The sequence below is a fragment of the Schistocerca serialis genome, chromosome 4 (assembly GCF_023864345.2).
Source record: "Schistocerca serialis cubense isolate TAMUIC-IGC-003099 chromosome 4, iqSchSeri2.2, whole genome shotgun sequence".
Taxonomy (NCBI): domain Eukaryota; kingdom Metazoa; phylum Arthropoda; class Insecta; order Orthoptera; family Acrididae; genus Schistocerca; species Schistocerca serialis.
Window position 1 is genome coordinate 241,172,277 of NC_064641.1, and position 9,673 is coordinate 241,181,949.

Genomic DNA, 9,673 nt, shown 5'->3' on the forward strand with positions numbered 1-9,673 from the left:
CTCCCCGATAACGCCCGCCTGCTTTCTGCTTGACTGTCACTATGCATTAACCTTCTTCAGTATGGAAGACACGTGGCAATTATACGAAGTCATTGTTGATAACAACCGTTCCCGTGAGTCTCAACGACATTAGTCATTACTCGGTTTTCCTTTTACATATCAGCGAGAACTAAAGTGTGCAGAGTACATCGTAAACCACCGACAATGCCTCTGTTGTTGTGCGGCCCGAGAAACTGGTCTGTTGTCCAGAGCGAAAACCTATTCGGAGAACTATAGCTTCCGCACCATGGGGCCTCGAAATTTCGGAACGGTGGTGTCAGAACTTCCTCAGAATGTGTTTGCTATCTTGAATAGTGAGACAACCGCTTAGCTATAAGTGTAAAGTGGATGCTAGGACTCTGCCTAATGAGTAGCATTCCTGGGCCTGCGTTGTACTCATACACTGATTATAACCACCGACCTACTATCGATGTAAACCCGTCCCGCCTCACCTACCCACGTATGACTGCTAGTCAGACACATGCACGGTACATGTAGTACCGTCGAGCGTGCTATCCGTGTGCAGAATGGGGAAGACGCGCGACCTATTTGAGTTTGACATGGAGCTGAACGTGACAGCCCGGAGGCTAAGCACAAGAATTTCAGAAACAGCACGACTTGTCGGCTGTTCGAAGAGCTTTGTGGTGAATGTCTTCAATACGTGACGAAACCAAGGCGAAAGCACGTTCAGACGTGGCCTAACTCCCATCGTTACAGATGTCGGACGTCGTAGGCTGGGCAGACTGGTAAATGTGGACAGGCGGAGAACTGTTGCGGAACTATCATCAGACCCTAATACTAGCAGGGTACAAGTGTATTTGTACATGTAGTGCACTGAACACTCCTAACGAAGGGCCTCCGCAGCCGACGACCAATGCATGTGCCAATGTTAACTCCACGACATCGGTAACTACGACTGAAATGGGCATATTACCATCGGCACTGGATGTTGCCGCAATGCCAGAGCGTTGCATGGTCTGATGACATCCGATACTTTCTTACTCATATCGATGGGAGGGTACGAATCCGACATCTTCCAGCGTAACAGCTCCATGACACTTGCACTGCGGGATGGAGACAAGCTCCATTATGCTCAGGGGAATATTCACGTGGGCATCCATAGGTCGAGTGGAGCTCGTGCAAGGCACCATGACGGCCAAGGAATATTGTACACTGGTTGCAGACCAGGTACGCCCCGTCCTGACTGTTATATTTCCCAACGGCTGTGGCATTTTTCAACAAGATAATAAGGCGTCTCACAAGGCCAGGAGTCTGATGGAGTGGTTTGAGGAAAAGAGTGGGGAGTTCTAGTTGATACGGTGGCCCATAAACTCGCCAGATCTGAACCCGACGGAACGCTTCTGGGATGTGGTTGCACGTGGCACAAGAGCTCATCGGCCCCCTCCCCAGAATTTAAGGAAATTGACTTGTGTGTGCATTCGTGGTGCTACCTACCAGGGCCTTATTGCTTCCACGACATGAAGCATCGCCGTTCTTCTCCATGCCAAAGTTGGACATACCGGCTTTAAGATAAATCGTCATAATGTTGTGGCTGATAGGTGTCCACTGTTCTACCATAATAAAGTAGATGTATCATTGCTGTAACACTGCGAACAGCTATGTGACATGAACAAGCACACAAGTGACGAAATGAGCGACATGTTGCTTCTGTACGGCAAAACTGAAGGAAACGACCAAAATGCTACACGATTGTTTCCAGAAAGATTTCCAAAGACAAATTATCTGCATCTTTCGACATTGGTAGCAATTAAGAAATGACATGAAATGCAGCACTTCGCAGTAAACTGACCAGTTTGCCTTGTCGCAAATTATACTGAGCGTTGTCAGTGTTGGCTAATTTCATCCCACATTTACACATGTACGGTCACATTCTGACGCGAGAAAGACACGGAAGTTAGTGTATCCAACAAATTTCCACAGCAGGTACAGATTTATCGAGATACTGTAGGTCTTCTGCTGACGCTCTTACGGCTTAAGTGGATTCATCCATGGAGACAAAGGTCCCACATTGACCCATTGTCCAAAACGTTCGCTGGCGCGCTCATTGTCTTGAGTAGTGAGCAGTACATACGTGGCTTTCTGTTTCACAAATCTTCAGGAAAGACTCTCTCTCTCTCTCTCTCTCTCTTTTTGTTAATTATGATGCTTCGCCAAAGGCTTTCTTTTATAAATCGGTATTTTTATACCAGTACACCAAATGAACAATAGACCTTGCCGTTGATGGAAAGGACTGCGTACCTCAGCGATACAGATAGCCGTACCGTAGGTGCAACCACAACGGAGGGGTATCTGTTGAGAGGCCAAACAAACATGTGGTTCCTGAAGAGGGGCAACAGCCTTTTCAGTAGTTGTAAGGACAACAGTCTGTATGATTGACTGATCTGGTCTTGTAACACTAACCAAAATGGCCTTGCTGTGCTGGTAATATTTCCCGAGGGCATGCAGCTTTACTGTATGGTTAAATCAAGATGGCGTCCACTTGGGTAAAAAATTCTGGAGGTAAAATAGTCCCCCATTCGGATCTCCCGGCTGGGGCTACTCAGGAGGACGTCGTTATCAGGAGAGAGAAAACTGGTGTTCTACGGATCGGAGCGTGGAATGTCAGACCTCTTAATCGGGCAGGTAGGTTACAAAATTAAAAAGGGAAATGGATACGTTAAAATTAGATATAGTATGAATTAGTGAAGTTCGGTGGCAGGAGGAACAAGACTTCAGGTCAGGTGAATACAGAGTTATAAATACAAAATTAAATAGGGGTATGCAAGAGTAGGTTTAATATCAATAAAAAGAAAAAAAAAACAGGAATGCGGGTAAGCGACTACAAACAGCACAGTGAACGCATTATTGTGGCCAAGATAGATACGATAGATACGAAACCACAGTACACAGTAGCAAAAGATTATATGCCAACTAGCTCCGAAGATGACGAAGAGATGGATGAAATGTATGATGAGATAGAAGAAATTATGCATATAGTGAAGGGAGACGAAAATTTAATAGTCATGGGTAACTGGAATTCGATAGTAGGAAAAGGAAGAGAAGGTAACGTAGTAGGTGAATATGGAATGGGGGTAATGAATGAAAGAGGAAGCTGCCTGGTAGAATTTTGCACAGAGCACAACTTAATCATAGCTAACACTTGGTTCGAGAACAATGAAAGAAGGTTGTATACATGGAAGAGGCCTGGAAATACTGGAAGATTTCAGATAGATTATTTAATGGTAACACAAAGATTTAGGAATCAGGCTTTAAATTGTAAGACATTTCTAGGGGCAGATGTGGACTCTGATCTATTTGTTATCAACTGTAGATTAAAACTGAAGAAACTGCAAAAAAGTGGGAATTTAAGGAGATGGGACCTGGGTAAACTGACAGAAACAGAGGTTGCCGAGAGTTTCAAGCAGAGCATTAGGGAACGATTGACAAGAATGGGGGAAAGAAATACAGCAGAAGAAGAATGGGTAGCTTTGAGAGACGAAATAGTGAAGGCAGCAGAGGATCAAGTAGGTAAAAAGACGAGGGCTGGTAGAAATCCTTGGGTAACGGAAGATATATTGAATTTAATTGATGAAAGGAGAAAATACAAAAATGCAGTAAATGAAGCAGGCAAAAAGGAATACAAATGTAAGGATGTAGAGGCATGTATCACTAGGGGTAAGATAGATACTGCCTACAGGAAACTTAAAGAGACCGTTGGCGAAAAGAAGAACCTCTTGTATCAATATCAAGAGCTCAGATGGAAATCCAGTTCTAAGCAAAGAATGGAAAGTAGAAAGGTGGAAGGAGTATATAGAGGGTCTATAAAAGGGTGATGTACTTGAGGACAATATTATGGAAGTGGAAGAGGATGTAGATGAAGATGAAATGTTAGATATGATACTGCGTGAAGAGTTTGACAGTGCACTGAAAGACCTACGTCGAAACAGGGCCCCGGGAGTAGACATTCCATAAGAACTACTGACAGCCCTGACAAAACACTAACAACTGGTGAGAAAGATGTATGACACAGGTGTAATATCCTCTGGATTCAAGAAGAATGTAATAATACCAATCCCAAGGAAAGCAGGTGTTGACAGATGTGAAAATTACCGAATTATCAGTTTAATAAGTCACAGCTGCAAAATACTAGCAGACACAGTCGTATAAAAAACGACAAAAAATATTCTTGTAGCATCATAAAAATTCAGAATTTTTCGACTTCTCCCTTTAATTGCAGTATGAATGTCATGATTCTACGTCAACGGGAAGTACCCCACTGGTTTTCACGAATGAGTTTACGAGTATCAAAGTAAGTTGAAAGGTATGTGCTAAGATCTGATCAGGGTGCCTCCAGAAAGTAGTTGGTAGTTGCCAACTTCAAGCTAGAACGAGTATAATATCTTTAAATAGGAGGATGGTTAAGAGAGCCTGGCGCGCACAGTAAAAAAACCGGGGAGTCGCAGGTAGGTGCCCGGAGGAAGCAGACATGTGCAGACAGTTTTAAGGGAGGAGTCCCAGCTAGGTGCCCGGAGGAAGCAGACTTTTTCTAACAATATATATATTGAGATCAATATTGTGTTTAAATCTAACAGCCTGAATGATAATGCACATTCTTTGCTTGTACTGAATATGAAAATGAGTAGTAAACTAAAGTTACCCACCAATGAAAGAACCAAGTAAACATCAGGGCCACTGCTTCCTCCGGGCACCTAGCTGCGACTCCTCCCTTAAAGCTGTCTGCACATGTCTGCTTCCTCCGGGCACCTACCTGCGAATCCCCAGTTTTTTACTGCACGCGCCTGAGTCTCTTAACCATCAAAGATCCTCCTACTCGAAGATATTATACTCGTTCGACCTTCAAGTTGGCAACTACCAACTATTTTCTGGAGCTACCCTGATCAGACCTTAACACATACCTTTCAAAGTGACATAAATGGCATTAACTTGGAAGCTTACATTCATTACTCTAGGCCTTAGCATGTGATATAAATTTCTACTTGATACGTCCTCCGCTTCCTGTAAATAAGGGTTTTTAGCAGTTGGACAGACAGGCAGACTGTACGGTCAACAAAGTGATCCTACAAGGGTTTCGTGCTTACACATTGGCGCACAGAATCCTAAAAATGACCAGTTTGCTGTCCTACAACCATTGACAATTTTTTATCACCCTACAGATGACACCTTTGATACATATATACTCAGCGAAATAAATAACTATTTTAGCCTAGCGATCGATACTGTTGTAGCGGGATGCATCCTGTGGAATGATATCTTAAAAAGAATTTGTTTCAGCACTTAAACATGCATCTTAATCATCCAACCACCCTTCCGCCAACCTTATCTGTTATGAAGCCATCAAACGGCTGTCCCATGAATCGATACTCTCCGCACCGTTTGCCAGACGTGTGACACTTTTACACAGCGTGTTACGGAACTAAGTTACGCCTTTATCACGTGCTTAAAGCTTCTATGCCATTAGACACCGACAAAGGTAAAAACCTTGCAACAACATGCATTGTTTTATGTCTGACGGTTCCTAGTGACATGGAAGCTTTAAGCACTTGATAATAGAATAGCGCAGTTCAGAAACATACTGTGTTAAAAATATCACACGTTTCTTTGCTGGTGCGTAGCATTCTCAGTACCGTCACGCAAACCTTGTGTCGCATGTAAGACTTAGAGTGAGCGGTGAATCATATTCTGACCACGAACACAACTGAAGAATAACATAAGTGTTGTCAGTAGTTCTTGGACAGCTTAACCGGTAAGAGCATTTCCATCACGAAGAAAGGTCCATGTTCGAGTTATGCTGCACTATGCAACTCTAAATTTGTGAGAAATCTTCGCGATAGAGCACACCCTGGTGCCGAGTAGGAGATTCATTCTGGCTGCCGAATTCTCTCACTAAGCTTGTTGCACTTTCTCTCTCTTTCGTCAGAGCCTATCGGTGCTCCCATCAGATTTGCAAGACAAACGGCATTCACTTCGCGCAAATCTCACTTTGATGGTAACTAACACCACCACAAACGTGGTTGCAGGAATTCAGTACTGCTCGGGACGGCCACACTACTCTATAACAATCCTCCCCCCCCCCTCCCCCCCAAGAAGTAAACTTAGTCCTGCTGGTATATGTCCTCGACCTTCTCAAATCTGTACAGCAGCTCACGTACTTGGATGATGTAGGGTTCACTGTAGAGTTCACTATCCACAAGGCGTATACATAAAAGTCTACCGAAACTGTCGATTTACTGTCACTCATTTAATCAGCTCTCACCCAAAGTCACAGGAAACAAGATGCTATAAAATTTAATACTCCAAGGAGTTCAAATCCTCATCCTCCATCGAACATTCTGCTTGATAACAATAACTAACAATCAATCTGAGCCGGCCGCGGTGGTCTCGCGGTTCTAGGCGCGCAGTCCGGAACCGCGCGACTGCTACGGTCGCAGGTTCGAATCCTGCCTCGGCCATGGACGTGTGTGATGACCTTAGGTTAGTTAGATTTAAGTAGTTCTAAGTTCTAGGGGACTGATGACCACAGCTGTTAAGTCCCATAGTGCTCAGAGCCTTTTGAACCAATCAATCTGAATTTCATCAGGTAACTAGCTATCCACGGAAATGGAGACTTCACATACTCGTACTGGTTTAACTTCTTTCAGTATAACTTAAATACTAGGTTCTCAAAATATTTAACAAATAAACTCCCGTAGCATAGAATAGAAGTGTAAAAACAAAAGCAAGAGTGTATACTGGCACTAATTTCAAATTTCCTTTTGACCTGTCGGCTTCTTTTGCACATCCTGGGTATACAAATATGAATGGGGTATAAACAACAAACATGTATGGTTTTTAATTACATATTGCAATTTCAGAAAAAAAAGCAGCGTATTTCTTACCGATTTGGTATCATCCAACAACACAAAAGTTTTCTATATCAGCTGCAGCTTCGTGAACGGTGACTGATTCCCTTATCACAGCCCTTGGTATTTTACTCACTGCTGTGACATACCGTACAAGGCTTTACAGAGTATTGGCGAGTGCGTTTCCAACTGAAAATATATACGTACTTTACTAACTGCAGGCCGCCTTAGAGGTAGCAGTAGCAGGGTGACATTGCCAACGTAATCTTATCAGAAGCTTATTTGTGTAACATTCCAAAGTAACTAAGCCGGTATCTAAGGTCACCTTGTCTGTTCATAAATTTGCGGCGGGGACTTACCACCGTTCAGCACAAACAAAACGATATAATGCAGTAGTTTTCCTCAGTTCTTTACAGTAACGATATGTTAGAGGGAAAGTGGCGACATTACGATACATATCGTACGGTAAAAGAGGAAGATTTTCACTTCGGAAAAGGTGTTAATCAAGACTTTTTTCACTTAAAAATAACACTCAAATAAAACTAACCACGTAACTTATTAATTTAGTTGAACATTTCTTACGGTTGCCAGTCGAATTAATCGCTCGCAGTCCAGCTATTTTACAGCACCATTATATGTCGTCCAAGCCATTTTTTCAGAGTTAAGCTCCGGTAAATCGTATGGTGTACTTATCCCCACGTTTCCCAAGCAGCTGTTTTTCAAATATGATGTGAAATTAGAAAATTGAATAATGGTTTTCCGTTAATAGACACTTTTCAACCTACGCCACGACAGTGTTCCATTTATTTAAATTTATTTAGTGTCCTCGATTGTTAGTGTTATGTTTTTTGTACTTATTTCACCCCTAGGTGCCAGCTATTTAGCTGGAGGTGCTGCGAGATTCAGGAGATAGAAGTGCATCTGCCTCAAAAAACAGACGTATTTACAGCGTCACAAGGCGCAATTGTTCCACAAAAATCTGGCCCCTAGTCAGGTCACTCATAATTAAGACTTGCCCTGAAGTGCTGACATCGACCCAACTGGTATGACATTACCGCTCCTTCGCTCGGTTTCCCACTGACGGCAGCTACCCTCATCTCGCAATCTCATACATTCACGTTATCTGAACTACATGTCGCCGCACTTGCAGCTACCCGTCTGCGGCTACTAATACAATACCTGAGGTGCGTTTCCACTTCCTCTTGCTAGTTCAGTAAAAGACTTATTACTTTTGATAAAAGACTAGTAGCACATAAGACCGCAAATGTACAAAGATATGGCACTGCAGAGCATGTCGTAAAGTGGGCATTAGGAGGTGATTGGATGTGGTAGTTGATGTGTGGATAATCTTTTCAGGAAATGTTGCCGTGCTTGCTGTATCAAATCACACCACTCACAAGGAGGATGATTATTTCATTTACATCTTCCACAAGCTAATTGCACGAGAGGTCTGTGTCCCTTCATTCTATTGATTTTTGTCCTGATCTGTTGACAGTAGATTTCCTATTACTGTGTCTAGTGGAGATTATGTACTTCCTTCCTGCTGCCGTTAATCAACACAAGAATTTACATTTATCAGATAAAAGGAAGTAAAGTAAGTTAATACCGCTTGCAATGTGAACATGGTTGATATTGGCCTGCCAGGACCGTGTTCATTATACCAAAGTTGACACATAACTATGTGCAAGAGGTACATGGAAATAAATGGGACTTTACATTGCATCACTCGCAGATTTTACAGAGAACCTAGGAACAGAACATTACTGCAGGTAGTCAATTTATAAAGTGCGTATCCAGAGTGGAGAAAATGGAGGATGCAGAAAAGGCAGGTAATGACGAGGTGGGCTCACCACATAGAAAACTGTTCACATTCCTGAATCGTTTGCATCGGTGGAATGGACCGAGAAAGACTGAATAATTACACGTTTGATAACTAGACACTCGCGGCTGCATAGATTCGTCATTCAAATTACTGCGTGACGCACCCGCTATCGCCGGATATTAACTCAAGAGGGGATGACAAGAAGCAGCCACTCCTGACTCTCGCCCAAGGCCTGGGCAAGTATCTCTCGCAGCTGGAAAGACGTGGGCACAGCAGTGGACGCGCTCTATATACTGTGCTCTCGGGTCAGTCTGCCTGGAATCGTCGCATCCCTCCATCTAACTCCTTTCTGTTAATTTGAACATGAATGCCTTCGATGTCAGACTTAATGGGAAGAAAGTAGAAGTAGGGGGATGATTTAATGAGAGGACTATCTGTTCTGGACATACCAGTTATAAGTTCAATTCACCAATTAAGGATTGGTTTTTCAAGAATAAGCCATTTATTAAATTAAAGGGCTAGTAACATAAAGTAAATAAAACGTTTCGTATACAAAAATAGTGAAACATTAAAATTTAATTTTGTGTACTGTATGTTGACAATACAAATAATCCTAACAGTCATTGTGGAAACTACGAGTGGAGCTGCGTCTTTGACTTTGTAAGTAGGCTGTTTAGGTTTTTATATTGGTAACGCCACGTAGAGCTCTGTATGAAATTCACTGGCTGTGCTGTGTGCAGTCTGTGGCTGGTTAGCATTGTTGTTGGAATATTCGCCATTGTAGTGGGCAGTTGGCTGTTTACAGCGCGTAGCGTTACGCAGTTGGAGGGGAGCCGCCAGCAGTGGTGGATGTCGGGAAGTGAGATGGCTGATTTTTGAGAGCGAATGATTTCGACGTGTGTCCATCAGAAACAGTACATTTGTAAGAATGGATGTCATGAACTGCTATGTA

General features: G+C 42.9%; 1 protein-coding gene across 1 annotated transcript in view; it reads right to left on the reverse strand.

Moving 5' to 3' along the window:
* LOC126473613 (major royal jelly protein 1-like) overlaps window positions 1-7,090 on the reverse strand; it is a 54,553-nt gene extending 47,463 nt beyond the window's left edge. The window contains exon 1 of the mRNA XM_050100783.1: window positions 6,936-7,090. The gene's annotated coding sequence lies outside the window, so the exon portion shown is untranslated. The remainder of the gene's footprint in view (window positions 1-6,935) is intronic.
* Window positions 7,091-9,673: the final 2,583 nt, after the last annotated feature.